The sequence below is a fragment of the Pinus tabuliformis genome, chromosome 6 (assembly GCF_031772625.1).
Source record: "Pinus tabuliformis cultivar Carrire ecotype Pingquan chromosome 6, CPIR1, whole genome shotgun sequence".
Lineage (NCBI taxonomy): Eukaryota > Viridiplantae > Streptophyta > Pinopsida > Pinales > Pinaceae > Pinus > Pinus tabuliformis.
In genome coordinates, this window is record NC_142292.1 from 1,930,857,708 (window position 1) to 1,930,883,355 (window position 25,648).

At 39.0% G+C, this 25,648-nt stretch overlaps 1 pseudogene; it reads right to left on the reverse strand.

The window, feature by feature from the left end:
- Positions 1–10,939: 10,939 nt before the first annotated feature.
- Positions 10,940–11,873, reverse strand: LOC149266903 (uncharacterized; annotated as a pseudogene).
- Between the last annotated feature and the right edge of the window lie 13,775 nt (positions 11,874–25,648).

A 25,648-nucleotide genomic window follows, 5' to 3' on the forward strand; every position in this document is an offset into this window, starting at 1 on the left:
AGGCTGCATCATTTGGTATCAAATCTGCTTAAAGTTGTTTTTAATTAAAGCAAAATTGTGCAGAATGCAAGTGTGATTGCAAAGAGAAGATCAGGTTCTTTGAATCTGATAAGTAGAAGGCATGACATAGGATGAGAATAAGTGATACTCTCACTATAAGAAAAAAGGTCATTGGTGAGGGTCATGCCTGTGACAGACATTTAAGGTCCGTCACCAATGTCGCATATGGTGACGGTCTTTAAAAAACATTGTTGTAGGTGTATATAGTGATGGTCCTTTAAGGTTTGTCTCCAAAGCCATTTTCAATGACATTTTTGGTGAGGGTCATTAAAGGCTCATCACTAATTCTCTCTTTGGTGACACTTTTGGTGAGGATCGTTAAAGGCCCATCACTAATTCTCTCTTTGGTGACATTTCTAGTGACGATCTTTTATTGATTGTCACCAATGATCTTTTTGGTTACTTTTGGTGATGGTAAATAAATTTTCATCATCATTGATCATTCCAGTGAGTTTTTGATGACGCTTCATGCTTGTGATGGACCTTTAAGATCTGCCACCAATGTCGCATATGGTGATGGTCTTTAAAAAGTCATTGTTGTAAGTGTATATAGTGATGATCCTTTAAGGTTTGTCACCAAAGCTATTTTCAACGACACTTTTGGTGAGGGTCGTTAAGGGTCCGTCACTAATTCTCTCTTTGGTGACACTTTTGGTGAGGGTCATTAAAGGCCCATCACTAATTCTCTTTTTAGTGACACTTCTAGTGACGATATTTTATTGACCCTCATCAATGCTCTTTTTGGTTACTTTTGGTGACAGTCAAAAAAGTTTCATCATCATTGATCATTCCAATGAGCTTTTGATGACGATATGTACCTTCTACTATAGCTTTTGTCAAAATATAACTATTTAAGACCATTGTCATGGAGTCTTTTTCATTATGTTTCCAAGGTCATAGTGGTTATAATAGTCAGTCAATTTTTTAAGAAGTAATTAGCATGTATAATTTCCTTCAATTAATAAGAATATAGTTTTCCTATGAGTAAACACATGATTCATCTCTATTAGGTTTATTATCTAACAAATTTCCTTTAAATAAAGTTCCATTAGTGTGTGTAGGGAATATATTATTTAATACATAATCAAGCTTTGTCAATTCTATTAATGAGAGAGACCTAGCACTCCTCAACACTCATGGCACGCCTTAACATGCTTTGGAACAGTACACTAATATTCCTTGGCACCTCACATGTATTGTAACATCTTTGTACCTATAAAATCTTGCCATGAGTAGGACGCCCAAGCACATGTTGGCATGCCCTAGCATAGCATAACACTCCCCTATCATGTATTGGCATGCCTCATAGTCCCTAGCATGCCTTGGAACACCTTGGCATAATATTGCATTGAAAAACATTAGCACATGGCACACATTGGCACTTGGTATGTATTGGAACATATTATTAGTGTGCGTAGTGTTATCGCTCCTCTAGATCACTAAGGTTGAGGAACAGTCCAGCTGAGGTAACCACATGCCAATCTTTTGACTTGGTAGCTAGCCCTACCAGGCTGCAGAGGGCTCTCTCCAACGAATCACATCTAAGAGGAATGGATGGATTAGGGTTTTATGCTAAAGTGTAAAGTTTGTTTTGATTTGATTTAATTGGGTTATTATTAGATAAGGATATTAGGTCAAAGAGGCTAGGTCAGGGCAAATAAGATATGATTGCAAACATTCAAAGGGGCAAGGTAGTCAGAAGTCTTAACACTTAAAAGGTGATTTGGTGAGGTGGTTTAAGATTGATGAGGAGTTAGGAAGAGCATAGGAGATGTATTCTTCCTAAACTGAAGAAAAAATGGACAAATTATGATAACTTTCCCAAAACAGAGCATGAGCAAACATGTATTCTGCCTATCAACTTGAAAATTACCATATAACAAACATGAAATGGTTTATGAACTTACAAAACATTCATACAAATTATGATAAAGAAGAAACAATAATTAACATTCCTACCACATGTATCCCAAATAAATAGTTGCAACTCATCTAATAAAACTGGCCAAAATCTGATACAATAGTGTCTTTGATCACTAGTACAACATCCAACTGAGTCCAACCTTTGAAAAGAGTGAAGAAAGGGAAGATATAGACATCACAACAACCTTCTCTCATCCTCAGGGGTCGAATCCCTGAGTTGAGGAAGAGATCCACAAAAATCTGAACTAATACCTAGAGTGTAGGGAGCTCTAAGTGACTCCTCCCTAATTACATTGAAACTGATTCATTTGACTTGATGAAGTATATTTACCTAATGTATTTGCCATAGGTCATAGTAAAAATACCATAATTACATTTAATACATCAATTACATTAGTAAAAGTTGATTTCCAAGGATGAAAATCAAATCTGGGGAAAAACAGTGAAAAATCAAGCAAACGGTCAAGTGTGCCATCTTTCTATCAAGTGCACCCTCCACTTTCAAGGCTTCTTTTGACTAACTTCCCTATGTCCAAATTGAGCTGAGGATAGCTCATTGGAAAGCTTGTCCTATCTAGTTTCCAGATATACCTTCATTTTCCAAAATGGGCTTGATTTGACCCTCCAAGAGCATATTCTCCCAAGACTGGTCTGTGCATAGCACCTAGGCCAAAATTGAGGCAGAAACATGATTTTTTGCTTTTTTTTTTCCCTTTTCACCTGCTAGTTTTGAAAACTAAGGCTAGAAACATGGTTTAGTTAGATGTATTTTTCATTATGCCTCTGATGGTGGTCTCCATTTTCTCAAAAAGTGCCCCCAAAAAAGTGTGTAGCGCTTAGGGCATTGCACGTTTGACCATGCTGCTGATATAAAATTGCCTAAAAAATCACAAAAATGACAAAATTTGAAAAAAAGAGCCAAGAGGCTTCAAAATTGATCAAGTAGTTGATGTTTATCGAGTTTCTTTTTCTCTTCTTGGTGAGTTAGGGCTTCAATTTTTGCCTTTGTTTCTTTGAGCTTTCCCCTTGAATTTCTTTCTCTGTTGGCATAATGTTTTTCCATATTCCTTTGAATGTCATTTTTCAGATTGGCCTTGTCTAGGAGATTTTCTGAATGCTAATTGACTTTTTCAAGCCAATGCTCCAGGTTTTCATTAATCAACATGGCAAAATGCTCATTCCATGTGAGCTTATTTGGAAGCTCAGCCACCTTTTGTTTCTCTAGTTCTAGAGATCCTTTCAGCCCTCTAATCCTAGGTCTATTTTTTAGTTCTTGATATTCTTCAAGTTCACCATACCTATCATAGGTCTCATCAAGCAATGCCTTGGCCTTCATTTCTTTCTTTTTTTCCTTGATGAGCTAAATCTCCATGACATCATTTTTGTCATGAAGCTGCTAAATTTCTTGTTCATGATATGAAATAATGTATTTTGACCTCTCTAAGTTAATCTGGAGCTCCCTAATGAGTGCATATTTTTCCTTGATGATAATTCTGGTGTCCTTATTGTCATCATGCTCACCTAGGTCAACTAATCCAAAATCCTGCTCTATCTCATGGAGGTCCTCCTCCTCATGCTAAATCTATGTCTCTGTCATATTCTCTTTGCCTTTGTGTACCTGCTTTGTTGGTGAAGAAGGCAAGGCCCCTCCCACAATCTGTGGGGAAAACACCTGCCTATGGCCTCTCTGATAAGTGTGTGCCAATGTGACCAAATCTTCTATTTTAGGCTTGATGACGCCAAACTACTCAATATGCTCTAGCTAACTGATCTCATCTTTGCTAGGTGACTCAATATGCTCATGAAATGGTGATGGTGGAGGTGATGGTGAAAGAGACTGATCTGATGATGATGAATGATCTATGGGTTGAGATGGAGGAATGGATGTGGAAGGATGAGATGATGAAGGCACATTTTGAACATTCTGAATAGATGGATCAGTGAATATGGGATTGGCTATGAAGGTACTCCATGCAATGTTCAGCTCATTGAGATGATAGAGGACTATGATTTTGATGAGGGAATGATGAAAAAGACTTTTCATTTGATGTTCATACTCTCTTTTCTGGACAATATATGCCATCTTATCAATGCTCTGGAAAAGGTAGTAGGGTATGTTGAGCATCTTTACCCTAGTGAAATGCATTAAGAGCCAGATGTGATAGGAATAAAGTCTAGAAAATCTACCTTCACATGAAAAGTATTTCATGATAATCTTCATCATTGGGGCATATTTGTCCAGGAGGTGAGAAAAAGGAAAATAGCTCTTTCTCTCATTTCTGTACCTTGGTTTTATGAAAGGCTCATAGTAATGTTTCTCCAACTCACCTTGCTTGAACCATTTCTCCCCAACATCTGGGATCCCAGTGGAAGCTGATATAATGGCAGTGGATAAAGTAAAAGTGACACCAGCTAGAGTAACTTGGTTGTCATGGATTTTAGATATGAAGAGTCTAGTCAACATAGCATGGTGTTGGACTTTTTGAATTTTCTCACAAAATTCATAACAACCAAGATATTTGAAAGATTTCACAGCCATAGGAGATGCCAAGAGTTCCCTGATATCTGTTGGCTCAAATCTAAGTACTCTTCCCCCTTTGTGTGGTCTCTTCACCTCTATTCTTCTCCCTCACTGTATGGTTTGTTTTCTTCTTCTGCCATGGTGTTTTAATGTCAAAACCCTATGGAGGTATAATTTTGGTGGAATGTGGTTTTTGGGAGTAAGGAGTGGGAAAGCGAAATTGAAGGAGATGGGGTTAGGGATTTATGAAATGGGGGAGAGGATAGGGGATAATAATATGATGGAATTTTAGGATGGGAAAATTGTTTACATGTTGGGGGTTGGGAGCCTAGGTAGTTGTAGCACCTAGGGCTTAGGGTTTTGGGATAAAGGGTTTAGAGTATTGGGATAAAGGGTTTAGGGAAATGGAATGAAAGTGTAGGGGAGGGTGTGAAAGTGTATAGGAGTGAAATTTTGGGAATTAGGAGTAAAATGGTGGTTTTGAGGGAAATACTAGGGTTTTGATATGAGAAAAACACCAAATTTTTAAATAAACTTTCAAAAAACCTTAAGAAATGACTATAGGAGGAGAAGAATGCTATCTTTGTCTATTACTCACTTGCTTGAGGTTGAATACAAGATTGGTGTAGCTTTGGAGGTGATTCTGGCTTTCCTTAATAAGTGAGCATCACCACAAGGAAGTGCACCCTTTCTTTGGCAAGTGTCTAGCGCTTGAAGGAAGTGCATAGCACTAGAAGGAAGTGTGTAGCACCTGAAGGAAGTGTGCAGTGCCAGAAGGAAGTGTGTAGCACCTGAAGGAAGTGCGTAGCGCCTGCTTTATTTTTCCAATTTCACCCAGAATTGTGGGAAATGATCTCTTGGGGTTTGCTCAATCGATCGTAGAAGACAAATGAAGTTGAGTTTGATGCTATGAAGGCTCTTATACTTGAATTAATTTGATTTTTTTAACTTTAAAACCCACTTTATAATGTTTCAATTCACCATTGAAAACTTTGCTAATTACCTTTTACACTTTGATTTTCTTCTTTACAGATTGATGATGCTGGAGTTTGGCACTCTTTACATTTGACTTTGCTTTGATGAATCTGGCATATAGAGTTTGAGTTGGCAGCTTAGGAACAATACTTATTACATATAATGGACATAAAATTACATAAGTTATAAAATAATATTACATCTCCTTTTTTTGGAATAAAATTGCAATATGAAATAAAACTCATACTTGGAATGAAAATTAGAACTTGGGAAACCATAGTTACATGTTTGCAAATCCTCTTTAAATGAAAAAGAGATATTATTTTTCTTAATATCATACTTTTTTGTTGGCCATATTTAGTGAAATGGAGTGTTATTGAACCTTGGAAAATGAAGCCTGGTGACCTAATAGGATCTTGAATGACCAGACTCCATGTTGACTTGAATGACATAAAGACATGATGAAATGATCTTTTATGATTGATGTATGCTTAGTAAGACATGAAGGTGGGCTAGAAAGTATTTATTTTTGAGGGAGAGTGGGATTTTTGACTTGGGCTACCATCGGTGAGTAAATTTTGAATGAGGACATAGGTGGAATGAAATTTTTTTTAGAATGGGACCCTAATATGATATAAAAATAGGAGTTTTGATCACTGATGGCAGTATGCAAATACTGACTCTAACACCTAGAATGTCCCTTTTGAAAAAGATAAAATCCCAGCTTATTAACCCTCTTATGTGTTCATTTCCTTGCATTTTAGCTTGTTTATTCCTTTTGTTGCGTTAAAACTCCTTGACACATATTGGCATACTATGGCACCATGCTTATCCTAACATGTCTTAGCACCTGGCATGCCTTGGCACTATTTGGCACATGTTAGAACACCCCTGTTATAGGTCTATTTGGGCACATCACTCCTAACGATCAGATTAGTGTAAAAAAGGTCTATAAAATCCTAATTCAGTTGCTACATGCCCTAGACATGCCACCTCATTGAGTGCTTTCATCCATGAGAGTTTCCTGACTTCAAACCCAGCTGAGGTGCTTCCTTGGGTCACTAGCACACCCTTGGTCAAGGGTAAGTCCTCTATAGAGCAGGTAGCCCCATTCAAGGCTACATTGTAGAGCACCTAAGCCCACTCAAGCCTGCACTAGGTGAGAATCCTCGAAATGTTCATTGGATCCTGAGTATATTCCTTCTTTCTAGAGCCTTCTAGAAGGAACCCAACTCTTATCCTATCAAGATGAGCTCGACTTAGGATAGTCTTGGACAATCTAATCCTCTATCCTCTCATCCCTTTTAACATGGAAAATAATCATCAAATTATTGAAAACCATTCAATTCCATATTAATGACAAAACCACTTGCATTCATCTATAAATTGGCCTCTGAGAAATGAAAATATGATGTGGACGTTGGAAGACTTCAACTCCAAGATAGTAGTGAAGCAATCCCAAATCTGTCATCTTAAAACCTGCATGTAACTCCTTTTTCACCTGTGCAATATGATCATCATGATTGCCAGTGATGATCAAATCATCTACATACATAACAAGAATTACCAGATATTTTCCCTGTTGTCGCACATACAAAGTATCATCAGATTCACTTCGTTGAAAACCAACTTTCTTAAGGTATTCATCCATCTTTGCATACCAAGCTCGGGGAGCTTGTTTTAATCCATATAAAGCTTTGATCAATTTGCAGACTTTATGTTCTTGTCCTTCAACTTCAAAACCTGGTGGTTGGGTCATATACACTTCCTCCTGTAAATCCCCGTTGAGAAAAGCACTTTTTACATCCATTTGATGAACTTTCCATCCTTTTTGAGTGGCCAATGCAAGTGTTAATCGGATGGTGTTCCATTTAGCTGTTGGAGCAAAAGTTTCTTCATAATCAATGCCTTCCTGCTGCGCAAAACCCTTTGCGACAAGTCGTGCTTTATACTTTTCAAGTTCACCGTTTTGATTATACTTAATTCTGTAAACCCATTTGCACCCTATGGGTTTAACATTTGCTGGACAATCAACAAGTTTCCAAGTGTTGTTATCAATTACTGCTTGATATTCTTCAACCATAGCCTGTTGCCATTCTTTATGTTTTACTGCCTCTTTGTATGTGGAAGGTTCAGTAAAATCATTTGCTATCAAGGCAAAATTGCCTTCACTTGTATGTGCCCTTCTGGTGCCAGTTTTATTCTGTTCATCAGGCTTGACATCTTTCAAAAGTTGAACTGCCCATTGCGGAAGTTGGTGCTCACTTGTTTGCACTTCTGTAAAGTCCCCATCATTGTAAAGAGGATTAATATAAACTGCTGTTCGTCGTTCAGGTGAAGAATGTGGAGAATCACTGTCAGAAGAACTGCTGCTGCTGGGAGATGTGGATGAACTGCTAGAAGACCTAGATGATGTTGTTGATGTAGATGGACTGGATGACTCATCTTCAGAGGAAGGAAAATCAAGTTCATACCAATTTGGTGAAGTCGGTTGACTTTGAATTTTCCATTTCTTTTACTTCCTTTAGTTTCTAACTTGTGAAGAAGATTTTCAATTTCTTCAGCACTCTTACACTCTGTTTCATCAAAAATGACATCCCTGCTCACAATGAATTTTCCATTGGTCAAAAGACGATACCCTTTCTTCTCATCAGAATAGCCAATCATTGTGCATTTTAAACTTCTCGAGTCAAGCTTAGTTCATTTTTCTTTCGGAACTAAGGCATAACACACTAACCCAAAAACTCTAAGGTGTTTAACTTAAGGTTTGAAACCAAACCAAGCTTCATAAGGTGTGATTCCGTCTAAAGAAGCAGTTGGAGATCTGTTTCTTAAGTGGATAGCTGTATGAATTGCTTCCGCCCAATATGTTGGACTTAACCTCTTGAAGGTTAACATGGATCTCGCCATTCCTAACAAAGTGCGATTCATTCTTTCGACTACTCCATTTTGTTGTGGAGTGTAAACATTAGTAAGATGTCGTCTTATGCCATTTTCACTGCAATAAGTTTTGAATTCATTCGAAGTGAATTCTCCCCCATTATCTGTCCGGAGAGTACCTATCTTTTCTCTGACTTCATTTTCAACAAGTTGGCGAAAAATTTTAAACTTATCAAATGCTTCTGACTTGTTCTTCAAGAAGTAAACCCAAGTCATTCTGCTGAAATCATCAATGAATAGTAAGAAATATTTACAACCGCCAAATGAAGTTTGTAGTGGACCACAAACATCACTGTGAACTAGTTGTAGCCGCCTGTTTGCACGCCATGAACTTGTTGGAAAACTTTCTCGATTTTGTTTGCCATAAATGCAAGCTTCACATTTTGCATTTTCCCTTTTGAATGTGGGAAGTCCTTTAACCATTCCTTGTTTCTGCAATTGAGAAAGACTCTCAAAATTCAAATGTCCATATCTTACATGCCATAGTCTGATAGGTGAAATACCTGTAGTCACTGCCCCTGCAAAATCAGAATGCCTTGGAATAACTGTCCCTTTCATCCGTAACAGTTTTCCATCTTCATAACCTGTCATAACTGTTTTCAAGTTCTGTTTCACTGAATTAATCTTCACTAAACCATCTTCCATAATCACCTGATGTCCTGCTTGTCGAATCGTGACTAAAGAGAGCAAATTTTTCTTGAAACTGGGTACATACCATACATTGGAAATCATTTTTTCTCCAATACCAGGGAGAAAAACTTTTACTACTCCTTTTCCATAAGGAGTATGTTTTGTATCATCAGCAAGAAAAATGGAATTAAGTTGGCAATCTTGAAAATTCCAGAAAAAATCACGTCGACAAGTCATGTGCTGAGTTGCCCCGGAATCCAAGATCCAGGCATCTTCATAGTCACTTCTAAGATGGGATGAAATTTGTGATGCTGGTGAGGAAGTAAAAACATATTCTGAGTTATCTTCATCTTGATCATTTGCAAATTGTGTTGAATGCTGCTGAAACTTGGGAATTTTATTAAGTGATGTTCGACATCAGCATAATGGCCAACTTTGTTACATCTTCGACACACAATTTGACTTAAGTCTCTTCCTCTTCCTGAAGATTGTCCTCTGCCTCTGCTTTGACCTCTATTTTGAGATTGTCCTCTACCTTGATTATTATATCCTTGTCCTTGAAAATTGCCTCTTCCTTGGTTGTTTCCTCTACCTTGAAAATTATTTCTTCCTCCTCTGTTAAAATTGTTTCCTCTGCTTTGGCTTCGACCTCGATTATGTGCTGTTTGATTCTGATTCCATCTGCCTCTTCCTCGAGAACTATCTGCTGATGACTTACTAGTGCTGGCTTCTGTGAGAAAAACATCTTCACCAACTTTCTTCTTCTTCCCAAAAGTTTTATCATGTTGACTCAACATTTCACAAAGCTCATCAAACTTTAGTTTCTCTAATTTCCCAGTTACTTGTAGAGTCTCTAAAAAATGCGTGTAAGAAGAAGGAAGTCCAGCAATTACAATTGTGACCATAAAGCTATCATCAATTGCGGGAAAACCAGCATTAATAATTTCTTTCCTGATATTCTTAAGTCTTGAGAGATATTCAAGAACATCACCGCCTTCAGTTAATTTTTGTTGCAACAATTTTAATTGTAAATCGACTTTCTTTGATTCAGGCTGAGTATCAAAGAGGTCTTTAAAAGTTTTCAAGGCAGTCCATGCATCTAAAGCATTTTCTATATGGACATATATTTCATCATTCACAGACGATTTAATAAGAGCTAAGGCTTTAGCATTCTTGATTTCCCATTTTGCCAGTGCATCTGCATCTGTGGGTTTATTCGGCTTAACATCTCCATCACATATTCCCTGCCATAATTCATTGTAAATGAGTGTGCTTTCGATGAGACGATGCCATGTTTTATAATATTTGGTGCCTTCAAGTTTGTCGGAATCAGAAAACAAATTAATCAACTTAGACATTTTAGCGTTGAAGCGTCGCACCAAGAATCAGAACAGAAATGACAAGATAGTCAACACAACACACCACGCAAAAAACAACACGATCTATCGGGGCTTGGCCTTGACCCTCGAATAGTCGTCAAAACAGGAGACAATTGACTGAGCTTTGCACTTGGCTCTAGTCAATTTCTCAAATTTTTACAAGGCAACTTTCAAAATTTGACTTTTTACAATGGTGCTTTTGCACAATATGGTAAAAAAGAAATTACCCCCCCTCAAAGTAAAATTACTTTGAGTTACAATCTCTCCGAAAACAAATTACAACTAAAGTCTCCTTATTACTCCAAAATTTACAATCCTTAACATTTACAAATATCCCTTATTACTCCACAAAACATAAACTCCAAAATTAAAAAATCATGAGATTTCTCCAAAATACAATATGCATTATATTACAAAAAAAACTTTATGATCCAAGCTGACAGGCGTCACTCTGGCTTCTTCTGGTTTTACATTGACAGGCTAACAGGCTTCACTCTGGCTTCTTCTGGCTTTACATTGACAGGCTAACAGGCTTCACTCTGGTTTCATAAACAATATTGGCTACAGTATCCCTCTTTATTTGAGTAGCTTCGCCCCTTAAGCTGATATAATATATTTGGGTTGTTTCAGCTCCAAAATTTTCAGGAAAATGCAAAGTGAGACTTGCCACACCCTGAAATCGAGAATACTTTGTTTGATATTCAAGTTCTCCTTGAGTGTTTTCTGCCAATTCCCATTCCTGAACTGGTGCTATTTCTTGAGCATCTTAAAAATCAATGCCATCTCGATTTATGAACGCTTGCATTCTTGAAGGACTCGTTCCTCCAGTACCACCAATAACAGAAATACCTTTTATCTTTACATCAGACGTGAATGGTATAAAAACAATTAGCTCTGGATCACCATCATTGCTCTCCAAAAACTCAGATGAATTATCCAAACGTTATTCCCAGCTTTTGAAAATAGACTTTACACTTCCTACCACAGATTCATTTAATGCAGAAACATGGGGCGTGTCAATGTGCTTGTAAAGAGACCATTCGGAGCTGCAGTCGTGGTCAGTGAAGCGGTTATTTGAAATTGTGATCTGTGTAGATCCTCTCACAGTATCAATGCAATCTTTTCCCACTATCTAATGTTCCTCGCTGCAAGACATCAGATAGTCCAAGGCCCTGCAACATGCATACTAGAATAATTTGTGCAAACAAAGGCCCACACGCTGCAGTGCAATTCTTTACTAAACATTATACATCAGTAATACAGTACAAGAGAGGCTGTTGGCTGAACTAAGTTTAAATAACCAGGCAGTCAGTTCTTCAAAAACAGCAAAGAAATTTTCGCAGATGGATGATGCGAACTTCTTCAACCCCGGTGATGACCAGTTTAGTAATCTTCACATATTTTTTTCAAGGGTTTTTTGTGTTTCTACGCGCAGTGGTCGTCATGCCTTACGTTCCACCTCACCAAAGAAATGGAGCAGCAGCAGCTGCTGTGCCATCTTCTTCCGCTTTCGGTAACGCTGGTAGAGCTGCTGATCTAGGCGCCCACAGGCCAGCGGATGGATATTACAATTACAGTGCAGGGAAGAGCTTTGGAAGTAATAAAGATTACGGTACTAGCTTTGGAAATTCGAATAGGCGAGGTTCGGTATATCCAGTCGCGAGTTTCAAGCCAAACAGTGTTGAAGCGGAGCAGTAACAAAAAGTCCAAAAAACAGGGGCAATTTTTGATAATACTAAAAAATGATGTTTAGATTTTAAAAATCTAAAATCAATGATAAAATTTATTTTCTTTTTTAAACAAAAACTGGACAATTTCCATACCAATCATTTGCCGGTCAATTGAATGGATTTTTCCAGGACTTTATTGAGCTGGAATATCCTCCTCACTTCCAATGCAGCATTACTGGAGCTTTGATACCACAATAATGGCAGAAGTGTCCTCAGACACATAATTTTATTAATCAGAAAAACAATTACATAATTGATTTTGCAAGAGTTTACACACGAACAACCAAACACTCTTGCAACGAGCTATTTATAAGCTCCATGCCCTAACTACCTCTAATTATGGATCACTTATTAAATAACAAGTGTCCATTTACATTAAATGCTATTCAAACCAACTAGCTAACTAATCTCCTAAAATAGAGCCTAAGATACGACACATTTGGAGAGCCATATCTTGTTACAACAATATACTAATTTCTAATTGTCTCCATTAATTAATCATTCTAGAATAATAATTATTAATTTAATTTCTTAAATTAATAATTATTTTATTTCAATTTTATAACCTATGATAATAAATTATTTTTGGATCATCTAACACCGTAGAGCCAATGAACTTGGATATTATAGAGAAATATTGTTGGTTTAGAGACTTGAAATCATTGTCAAGTAATGTTATGCTACTAGTTGATGTTTCCATTGGTGTGATGAGGGTTTGGACTAAGTTGGATGAGTGACATGAGATCGGACCACATTGGGTGTAACTTCACCTTCTATCAATCAGTAAAGTTGTTTGTTCCTTTTCCAATACTTTTGTCTATATCTATGAAGATTGTATGTTCAAATGTTGTCAATTCCATTTGTTTACAATAAATAGATCATATGCTTTGATTGTTGTCATCTTCTGTTTATATTGGAAGGTACCAATTGAGCGAATTCAATTTGATTTGGAGCGATGGGGGCAACTCAAAAGAGATCAAAGGAAGTGAAGGATCACAGGTAGGTTCTTTTATCTTATCTATTTATTGTAGGAAAAGGTTAAACATCTTTACTTCAGTTGTTCTAAGTGTAACTACCCACTTACGGAAGATATACTTATCCGTAGGTATAAATTCCATATAACAACCCCATAACTACCTAACACACTCTAACACTTCTTGACATTCCCTGATATTCCTTGGCATGCCTTACCCATGCTTAGCATACCTTGTCACTTCTTCATTGGCATGACAGCTAGCACTCATGGACATTCCCCGACACACCCTCATATTCATTCACTTCCATGCATTTTGACCTATTGCTCCCTTCTGTTTCCCTGACACTCAAAATGAACCATTTTTAGAGTATTTTTTCACTCAAAATGAAACATATTTGGCTGAGATATTTCCATTCTCCCAAGGTGTCTCCAGGTGCACAGTGAAATGGATAAAGAGGGGAAGAAAAGTGATTTTTGGCATCTTTTTTGCAAATTTCTCAAAACTTGAGCCTCGGACCAGGAAAGTGGGCAAATGAGTTTTGAGAGGGCGTCGTAATATTTCCAAAAATGTTGTGCTTCCATAATTTGGAGACCTAAGGAAGAGGCGCAGTGTGATCTCACTGTGCTCCTAGACAAAAAATAGCCAAAAAATTGCAAGTCTGCACCAGTCTACACCAAAACACAACATTTTCTCCAAATGCTCCACAAATTTGTCCAAAGATACCTGATGAGGTATGTTATGAAATCATGGATGCATCAGCAAGAAAATCTAACTTACCCTTCTCCTCTTGGCTGATTATGGTTTCCTTGAGTTTTTCCTTCAACTGCTTGATTTTGGCCTTGACAACCTGATTCCCTGTGTAATAATGGATGGCCATTTTCTTTTGCAACTTCTTATCCTTGTTGGTCTTGTCAAGGAGCTTCTCAAGGTGGCAATTGACTTTGTCAAGCCAAAACTCCCTGTCCTCATTTATTTCCATGGCAATCCTTTCTTCAAACGTTAATTCTTCCATTGGTGGCATTTGTTCTCTTTCCCTCTGAAGTGCCTTCCTAAGACCCATCTTCCTTGGTCTCTTCCTTTCTAGATATACTCCATGCTTCTCAATTTCCTCATGGTCTACCACTGACTTGCCTTTCATATCTTGTTTCCTGGCATTGAATTACTCTTTCTCGATGACTAGTTGTTTTTCTTTAAGTTGACTATTTTCTTGCTCAAGGAATGAAATGATGAATTTGGCCCTTTCCAAATTTTCCTTGATCTCCATGATCTCAGAATCCTTCTCTTTTATGACTTGTTGCAGGATTTTATGCTCATCATGTGTGTCTAAGTCAACTAGGTCAAATTCATGCTCAATGGGCTCCTCATCATGCAAAGAAGCCTCATGATGTGATGGTGATTCCTATTCTACTGATGTAGAAGGCTTGGCCCCTTCCTCAACTTGACAAGAAAACATAAGGCTTTTGCTTCTTTGATATTTCTTGGTCACCTCATGCCTAGGTGCCTTGGGAACCTCATCATGTTTTCTTGATGACCCCACCTCCGTGGGTTGTACTGACATGGTTTGGTGTTGGCTTGGTGAATTGGTTATATGTGTTCTCAAGGCTGCCTCAATGAAGGTGTCCCATGTCATGTTCTTCTCTTTCAACTAATGGAGTAATATAACCTTTATCAGGATACGGTGAAAGAGGCTGGGATAATGCACTTTGCCTTTCAATTACACTTTGCCTTTCAATTGGTTGTTAAAGCACTAACAATAAGCCTTAGTTGTATTCCTTGTATCAGTGTAATTGTAAAGGGACATGATCCCTGGTACGTGAGCTCTAGCCTATTCTATTATGTTTGTAATATAACGAAGAAGAATTCCAAAAGGTTAAAAATTGTCATGTGCATTAGTTTATTCCTTGATGTATGTATATTTCATTTTGTAAAGTAGATGTGTTATGGCACTTGAGTGTGTTTGCATCAAATATTCTAATACAAAAACCCAGATTCTCATGTGTTGTGTGTGGAGCTATAAAAAGGGTCTCTTTCACCTCTAATTATCTCACATTAGTTGTCAATCCAGGAATGTTTTGTTATTTCAAAGAGTGTCTCAGTTTGAGGCTGTCATTTGTCAGAGTAGTGCTAGTAGTACAGTGTTTAGAAATACAAGAGTAAACGGATGCTTGTTTACAGTAAACTACTTCAAAAGATTAAACTACTCATTCAGAAAACTAAGCAAGCTATCAGTCAAGGGTTCAGTAGCAGTAACTCATCCCTTTGTAAACTGATGGAACTAAGGTAAAGCAGAGAACAGATCATGGATCTAGGAGCCAGGCAGTAAATGTCAGTGCTCACTACAGCCCTGGATCGTTCTTCACACCAAAATAACAAAGAACAGGAAATAGAATGGAAAATAAGAAATGGAACAACAAAATAAGAAATGGAACAACAAATCTGAAATGGAACAACAAAACTGAAATAGAACAGCAAATCTGAAATAGAACAACAAACAAAGTCTAGCAAGCAGTAACACCTTAGTCTACAAGATCAAATGCATGAATCGTGATCTACAGGAATTGAATGGCAATCCTTCACTCTTAAGGAAAAAATGAACAACACACCAAAATGGAACAACACTGATTAATGATAAATTATAGAATAGTACTTCAAAACAGTATATGCACATGGCACACCTTAATAGTAACCTGATCTCGGTAAACCAGTTATCACTCTTAGTTATAAAAGATTACGACTGCATTTCAGAATGGAACAACAATGTCTATAGATCCACAATCACAAAGAACATAATCACTAAGATGAATTCTGTAATACCAATGAATAACTGCACGACGCAGGGGCTCTGTAATTGAACAGCAAAAATATTATGTAAAGACTAACAGTATTATATCAACACTTAGAAGAATAGTGGTATGTTGCAGAGTCAATGCAATAGTTCTGTCTCAGTAAAGTAAACATAACAGAGCATGTGATGTAAACTAACAAAACACATCAGGTTACCAAATCACGCTGATAAGCAAACCACTCATAAACCAACGTAATAATACAGGAGCAAGCGTCCTCCAGGGTCGGGCCCTTAACCTCCAGGGGTACACCGCTTGAAGTTATTCTAGACTTAGGGATGAAATAGTAACCAAGTTTGTATTAATGCATAAAGCGAAATTACAATAGATCGATTCTTAACGAGACTCGATGATCAAAGTTTTGATCTTAAAGGAAATTACATAAAACATAACCAACTCCCTCGAGCTAACAGTGCTGCCCCTTTTATAAGGGTGAAGGCGGAGATATCTAAGTGCAGAAATAGATAAAACAACGATCCCTCAAGATCAAGGATCCTGAGGGATTTGCCGAACCGTTAGTCCTCAGTCATCTCTTTCCTTTCCTGCGCCAAGACGATATCTCCACTTCCTTTCCAGGGCTGGTTTGCTTTGATTTGCTTTGCCTTGTTTGCATATGGTCTCCCGTCAAAGGGATAGCGGTTAACCCATCCTTGTCCTTTCCTTTGGAACGGCAAATTCTCGTTTTTCCTCCTTCCTGCATAAGGAAATGACAATTGTCAGTGTTTTCGTCTTGCATATTAATCTCACATGTTTTATTACAATTCCTTATCATTTTCTGAGTTCATGATGCAAAAAGGTTTGTAAGTTCTAATGAAAAGATGCTGAAATAATTACCAAAAACATACCTTCTTTAGTACTCCACACACCCCCCTGCTTACCCTTTTTCATGCCCTCATGAAAACATTGTAGTTGACGTGTAAGGCAGTGAGTGAGTAGGCTGGAGATGGAATCTCATGTGAAGGCCTATAGCCATGATGCATAACTAGGTGTTCAAAGAAATGGCCTATCTGACCCTCATGCATCTCATACAGGGCTTGGTACCCAGGTGCAGGGTGCCAAGTAATTGGACTCCGGAACCTATATCCTAACCAGGATGGCCCTGCCCTCAAAATGACTTCACCGTAGAGGTGCAAGCGGTTGGCAGCTAATTTAAAATTTTCATACTTAAATGGTTCCCTGAGCTGGATATTTGGATTAGATATTTGATACCGAAATTTAGCCGCATCAATGGCAGGGTCTTTGATAGAGAAAAATTATTCTAATCACTATCGAATGATTGCCTTATGCATGGGTCCTAATGCTTCAATTACACCCGGAGTCTTCATGAGGTTTCTCTGTTTTCTCCACAACTGTACTGGATCCCTAGGCTCAGCTCTTATCCACAAATCTAATCCGTTTTCTTGCCTTTGGAAAGCGTTATAGGCTTTAAGCCATTTAATTTGATTAACCCCGAATGAAATAAATGCTTGTAATTGGATATCCCCAACAAAAGGGCCAGGGTTCAGCTCAGTCTCCTGGTCTAATACAAGGTTATGTAAGTTAAACTCACACAATAGTCTCTGAACTTTTACCTCGTAGTGTTTACAGCAATTTATAAAATCATCGAGGGTATTAATTTGTATGGGAGCACCTGCTTTAACAACCTTTATTTTCAATTGCAAATATCGTTCCATTAAAAACAAGGCATAATTCTTAGCAGGGGCTCTACATGCTAGGACGTCATTGTATAAGAAACATAAGGTATCCATCTGCTTGATAACTATATCTAGTCTACGAGTTACCTTGGTGACTTTTTCTTCTTCCCTTCGCCACCCTTCAAAGGCCTGGCTTTCGGATAGATTGACGTTCCTAAGCTACTGCTGTAGCTCTTCATACTTTTCTCGAGGGACCATTTTCTCTCTAAGTTGTTCTGCTTCTTGCTGAGCTTGCTTCAAACCCTTTCGTAGGGTTACCGTTTTTGGATCTCTTTTCCATGCGGCAGTGGAGGCCGCGAGTTTTACCTGAATTTTCCTATTGCGTTGTTTTGAGTTCATGACTCTGATCACTCCCGAAGGTGGTGTCTCCATTTGCTCATCCATTTCTATCTTAACGTGGATATCAGTCCATTGCTATTCCTTCTCAATTGGAACAGCAGTCTTCTCCCCAGCATCATTTAGAACAGCAGCCTGGTTTTCGACAAGGTTTTGAACAGCAGGATGGACTCTGGTCCTCCGCCCCTTTGTCTTGAGGGGTTTTGCTAGAGTGGTTACATTTTTCCTTCCCGAAGTCCTTTTTACCCTTTGCCTTGCTTTTAGAATCCTAATCTGCTGGTGGAGCTGGACTATTATATTCAGTAATCTCTGTTGTTCCTTTCGCAATTCTTTAATTTCTAGAATTTCCTTAGAAGGAACAGCAGGCTGTTCACTGCGGCCTGGACTGTGACTAACTTCCTGATTTTGTTCCTGGGGTGCTTCTTTGTTGTTCTGCTCTGGCTGCTCCGGGGCAAGAACCCTAGTTGGTTCTGTTATTTCTTGGGTGACCTCCTTTTCTGCCCCCCCTGCCTCCGGAGTTTCTTCTAGTATCGTCTGGCTAGGAACGGGTTGTCCCTGTTCTGCATCTTCTGTCATGTTTTCATCATGAACGAGCAGATTCTCTTCTTCTGCCTCCTTTGCATGTGATTCTTTGGGTGCATTCTCCTCCTGAGGTTTCTCTTCGGCATGGAGGTTTGATGGACTAGAAGGTTGGCCATATTCGCCCATATTGGCGAAAACTTTGGCCAATTCATCTTCCCCCAATGGGTCTTGCAATGGGCTACCTTCCTGCTGTTCTATTTCCTCCTCCTGCTCAGACTGCTTAGCTTCTTCTTCTTCTTCAGATTGCTCGGCTTCTTCTTCTTTTTCTCCTTCCTCTTCTTCAGATTGCTCGACTTCTTCTTCTTTTTCCTTCACTCCTTTCTCATTGTCTTCCTCTTCTGTTCATGGGGGTTGCTCATCTTCTATTTCTACCAGCTGGCTGGTGTTTCCTTGGGGCTTCTCCAGCCTCCCTCGTAGCCATGCTAGTCGGACCGATTTCCTACGTTTTTCTGGGCGCTTGGGTGTACTGGTGGCATGTTTACGTTTTGGGGATGGTGCGGTCAATCTTCCTTCTATTATGGCAATTAGCTCTTCCCAGCTGCTCTGCTGCTGGGTAAGGCTATGGCTGACTATTAACTGTATCAACCCATGATGACTAACAACTGATTCTACATGCTGTACCTTTTTTATGCTCTGTGCAACATCATGCAGTAATGAATTCAAGAATGCAGGTAAATTTACAGAGCATTTTTGCTTTAGTACAGCTAAGAGTTTGAGATGTCGTGGTCTTACCACGTCTTTTTTGCCTTCACAGGTGATGTACCTTTGAATGGTCTTCTCCAATTCCGCCCACAGTTCTCCTAATGCTACTAGCAGAACACCCTTTCCTCTAATTGTCAGGCTCTGGCCTTCATCCTGGAAGGCTTCTATAATCTTCTGCAATCTCTCCTTCTTTAGCGTCCATACAGGCCCAGTGGCTGGCAGTCCCGAGACCTCTGTGATTATGTCATCGGTGATTGCTATGCGTCTCCCCCTCACTGTGGAATGATCCTCTTGCAAGTTCTGCAAGAATCCAACTGCCATAGTCTCATTAGGCTCCTGCAAGTGGTTGAAATAAGTTAGCCACCCGGCTCTTGCCAGGATTTCCCGTGCGGCATCAGAGACTGTTAACACCAGCGGTTCTCTCCAAATTGATCTCCCTCCCATGTTTATGGTTTTTCTGTGAAATCTCAGAATTTTGACAAAGGAACGACAGCTATTCACGCTGTTAGAAACACAGAGAGGCTGACGGACGCGAGAATCGCTCAAAATCTAATGCTGCAGGATATACAGTGAAAATGGCTTAGGAACAGCAAGTTATGCAAAAAATAAAAAAATAGTATACCGTTGAGTCGTGCTATTCCCAAGTACGCAATTTCCCAAATAACGCTCTGACACGTCATCCAAGGAATGATGAGGTTAACCTCCCCCCCCGCAATGTGATAGGCCATCCCCGCTGTCAAATAAAGGAGCGTCGTGCTGGTCTGTTCTGAAGCAGAGTCATAAAGAAACAACGTATGGTAATATGCCATGTTTACACAGATAGCAGATAACCGAAATCGAGGCATCAAGTTGGATCACTTAATACGTAAGAGACTGTTGTGATATGATGCGAGGCCGGGAGGATAGGACATCTACCATACATTCTGAGTCTCATGCGGTCATTGTCAACTGCTCTGCCATGATTGGTGATAATAGATTTACATGCGTTGTATGGTTTGGAAAATAATATGCATTCGTCTTATGTTATTGACTACTAAGGCATAAGAAACAGAAGGGTGGTAATAACTACCTATTGGTGTAAAATAATGTGACTTCAATACCATTAACAGTGCTCTGCTGCCGACAGGTCTCCACAACCTTGGCAGAGTTGTTTATTTCACCCCTGCAACCATGATCCTTTGTGTATGCTTAGGAAGTGTTGTGTGATGTCAAAATGTAGGCCATTATGTTGGCTTGGTGACCAGTTAGCCATAATGCCATTCACGAGGAAGGAGTGAAAGGTGGGCAGGCCGGCTCGTGATGAGACCTCCTGTTCCAAGGGTTCTTTATTTGATATACCTTTTGGACCATATCCCTGGTGTGGTGGCCATAGTGGGAATGCCACTTCGCTTTCTCCCTCATGATCATGGTAGGTTGGCTCTTGGTGAGACCCCCTATCCTACATTTGACAACTTTATATAAACAAGTCAGTTTGCTATTTTTTCTCTTATTTTTTTCTTTTTCATAAAGTACTATCCCATTTATACACAAAGGTTAGTTCAACACTCCTTAATAGTGGGAATGGTGGAAGAAGTCTTAACATCTCAATAGGAAGATATAAACCCTTTGCTCTTATTCCTGAATAATAGTCAAAGAGGATTTAAAAGGAACCAACATGATAAAGATAACCAATCAGAGCAGAGTTAGTGAAGCAATGACAACAAAAGATAATGGGTAAGTGTGTCATTTCCTCTGTCCTTTTACCAATTTAGAGCAATCTCTTATAAAAATAATGATTTTATAATTCCCCTGATTTCAGTATGTTGTGATTTTGTATCCATTGCATAAGTGCATAGCTATATTCCAAAAGACTTGAAAGAACATGAACAGTAAGCATCCTCAATTTAAAACAGCAAAGGGAACAAGCATAAGTAAAACGAATACGAGGATGTTGCTGCTTCAAAGAGGAAGAGCAGAAGAATACAAGTGGTGTTCCTTTTAGAAAAAGGAACAGAAAAACACACAAATGCCATTCCTTTGGAAAAGGAATAGCAAAAATTGAAAATGTTATTCCTTTGGAAAAGGAATAGCAAGACACGCAAGTGTCGTTCCTTTGGAAAAGGAACAACAAGTTATGCAAAAGTGTTGTTCCTTTGGAAAAGGAACAAAAAAAATCGAAAATGTTGTTCCTTTGGAAAAGGAACAGTAAAAAGCAAAAATAAAGAAAAAGAACAAGTTTAAAGAAAAATGACGGTTGATTCAATAGGTGTTGTTCTTTTGAAAAAGGAACAGCAAGATGAAAAATGTTGTCCCTTTGAGAAAAGGAACAACAAAAATAATAACATTGCTGCTAGTTCGAAAGGTAATGGAAAAGCATTTGATTCAAAAATATGTACAAAAACAAAAGAAATTATGTACAAAACTGTGAAAAGAGATAAATTACTTAATGAATCTCAGGTGAGGAAGACTTCTCTCCCTCTCCCAAAATTTCCATATCAGAGTCTTGGCATAGCTACTGGCAGAAGGACTCCCGAGTGAGTGGTTTGCGATAAAGGCGAACTCGGTGGCCATTTGCCTTGAAGGCATATCCAGAACCGTCAATAGTGATTAGAGTAAGAGTACCATTGTCATGTACCTTCTGGATTTCGTATGGTCCCAACCAATGAGTTTGGAGTTTCCCGGGAAAGTCCTGAAACCTGGAATCGTACAAACGTGCCCAGTCTCCTTCGTGGAAGACTTTATTTTTAATGAGAGCATCATGCCATTTAGCTCGTTGTTGTTGGATAAGTGTAGTATTTTGGAGTGCATAGAGCCTGATTTCATCGAGCTCATTGATCTACTGCAATCGATTAATCTGTGCCTCCGTTAAATCTAAGCCAACTTCCTGTGTTGTTCGCAGTGTTTGGATTTCGAATTCTATGGGAAAAATGGGTTGCTTGCCAAAAACTAATTGATAACGTGAGTAACCAGTGGTACTTCTCCATGTTGTTCTGTAAGCCCACAGTGCCTCTGGTAGTCTGGCAGCCCAATCACGTCTATGTGACGCGATTGTTTTTGTTAGGATTACTTCTATTATTTTATTGCTGCTTTATACCTGACCATTTGCCTCTGGGTGGTATGGAGTAGTGATTTTGTACTGGACATGATAGTTTTTGAGTGTTGCAGCTATTTTGTTCCCAGCAAACTGTGGTCCATCGTCTGTTATTGCACACTGACACTGAGACAAGCCAGGGCTGAACTGAGACAAGCCAGGGGCAGAACAGCCAACACCGAGCTAAGCCAGGAATCAACTGACATGAGACAAGCCAGGTCAGAAAACACAAATACCCTCGACAGTCAGACAACACAATGGGTTACAACCGAACAACAGAAGAATTGAACTGAATGACTGACTGAAAGAAAGAACTTATAGGTCTTGCCTTGGTCCTGGGAAACAAGCCTGTTGGAGACAAGCTTATTAGTCCTGTTAGTCCCACCTGGCGAACCCTCCCCCTATGGACACTTGCTTTTAGTATTAGCAGCAGCCTTGGTCTAGATAAAAAAAAGCCACCTTAAGATACTAGCTTATTAGTCCAAGCAGTTAGTCCCATGGATGGACTGCCTGGAGCCAAACTAGCAGAAAGAGTCCAAGCCTGCCAACAAGATGCCACCTTTAATTACCAAATTTACCACACATGTTTCCATGTTTGCATTCTCTTACCAGCTGTCAGAGCTTTCACTAACAAATTATGTCTCTTGGAAGGCCATAATGCACAAATATATGGAACAAGAACTGTATGACAGAATCTTCTGTAGCTCTTGGAAACGCCTCTGCCTCAACCCATTTGGTGACATATTCTGTTGCCACCAAGATATATGTTTTCTGATTTGAGGGTGGGTTAATTGGTCCGACGAAATCAAGGGCCCATAGTTCGAATGGTTCAATGACTAACTGTGGGTTCAAGGGAATCTCATCGGACTGACCAGGGCGTCCTGCTCTTTGGAAACTGTCACAAGCTTGGACGAATTTCCTTGCATCTTTGAAAATTGTAGGCCAATAATACCCTGTTTGCAGGACCTTATGTCCAGTTCTGCGATCGGCGAAATGTCCGTCACATGGTCCATCATGGCAGGCTTTTAAAATGTCAAAGATTTCATCCTCTCGAATGAACTTCTGATATGCATGTCTGCCCTTGTGTGGAATAGGTAGCCTCCAACCCACGAGAATCGAGCACTCTTCTGAACAATCTGTTTCCACTCATTAGGGGTTAGATGTTTCGGTAGTTTACCTACTGCTAGGTAATTGGCAACATCAACATACGAGGGTGTTTTAATAGCAACAACAAATAGATGCTCGTCCAGAAATTGATCTTCAACTGCTACTGCATCGATTGGCTTGGGCATTCTTAAGAGAAAATCGGCTACAGGATTTTCTTTTCTAGGTCGATCCTTGATTGTAATATTAAATTCCTGCAATAAAATAAGCTATCTAGTTATTCTGCCATTTGTAATAGGCTTGTTTGCTAAATATTTGATGGCAGAATGATCTGTATACAAGATAACATGGTATCCAGTAATGTAATGTCTAAAATTATTGACAGCATGTATTACAACTAAAAATTCTTTCTCAGTAACAGTGTAATTTAATTCAGCAGGGGATAAATTTTTGCTAATATAATAAATTGCATATGGTTTTTAATCCTCTTCCTTCCCAAGGACTACTCCAATGGCTGTATCTGAGGCATCAGATGATATCTGAAATGGAAAATCCCAATTTGGTCCTTGAAGGACTGGGGCTGTGGACACAAGCTTCTTTAGATCCTGGAAAGCACGTTCACATTTTTCTGTCCAAAGAAAATCAATGTTACCAGTTAGTGCATACAGAGGTGCAGCAATATGCGAAAAATGTTCTATAAACCTCCTATAATAACCAGAAAATCCAAGAAAACTGCGTACCTCCGTTTGAGTGGTAGGAGTGGGAATAAGCAAAATTATTTTGATTTTGGCTGGGTCTACATGAATGCCAGCTACTGAAATATAGTGTCCGAGAATAAGTCCTTCAGTCATCATCATATAGCATTTTTCATGGCTTAAACAAAGCCTGGTAGCAATGCAGCGTTGTAGGACTTTTTCCAGTGTATCCAATGCTGGATCGAAATTGTCTCCATACGATGTAAAGTCATCCATGTATACTTCAAGTCATTCATTTATTAAGTCTGCAAAAATGCTGAGGATAGCCCTTTGGAATGTGGCATGAGCATTGCATAAGCCAAAAGGTAAAACTCTATAGGCAAATGTTCCCCAAGGACAAGTAAAAGTGGTTTTGTCTTGGTCTTCAGGGGCAATCTAGATCTGATTGTATCCACTTAAGCCATCCAGGAAAGAAAATAATTTCTTTCCTACCAAAGTGTCTAATACTTGGTTGATGAATGGGAGAGGGAAGTGGTATTTTTGTGTTGCTTTATTTAGTTCTCTGTAGTCCACACAAATTCTCCATTTCCCATTCTTTTTTGCTACCACCACAAGCGGAGAGACCCATTTACTATTGGAGATAGGATAGATGAAGTTGACATCTAAAAGTTTTTGAAGTTCAACTTTTACCACATCTTTTAGATGAGGATTAAGTCTCCTTTGGGGCTGGCGAACAGGTCTCATATCTTTTTCTATGTAAATGTGGTGGGTACATAATTGAGGGTCGATTCCCTTCATATCAAGATAGTCCCATGCAAATGCTTCTTTATATTTCCTCAATGGATGGATGAGCTTCGTTTCTTGTTCGGAGGTGAGATTGGCATTAATGTTTAAGGTTTTTCCTGGTTCGATTTCCACAATTTTACTATTTGCAACAGAGGTAACAGGTATCGTTTGATCATGTGTATCTTTAAGAGGATCTTCTTCTAATTCGTTGTCGAATGCTGCCTCTATCATGTGACACTGTGTGCGGGATCTGGATTCAGTTTGACTAATAAATTTATTAATGGCATCGTCCTCTGTCTGATCTTTAAAATCAAGTGCCTCTTGTATAGTTAATGGAGATCTAATGTTGTCAGTAAGGTATGATACATGGTGCTTATTAGTTTTGATCATTGTGACACTTGGCTGTGCTGGAGGATATAAGGCTAAGTTCTTGATATTCGCTCCCCTTGTTATGGTCATATTGCCTTGTCGGCAGCCAATATAGGCATCGGCAGTTGCAAGCCAAGGTCTACCTAAAATCAATGGGTGTCCATCAAGTCGGCTTTTGGGATTTACTACGAGAAAATCAGTCGGATATTCCCAGGAATCAACAGATACCATGACATCATGTAGTGTGCCCTCTGGCCTAACCACAGATCGGTCAGCCAACTCTAACAAGGTAGAGGTGGGTTCTACAGATGTAATTCCTAGCTTTTGGCAAG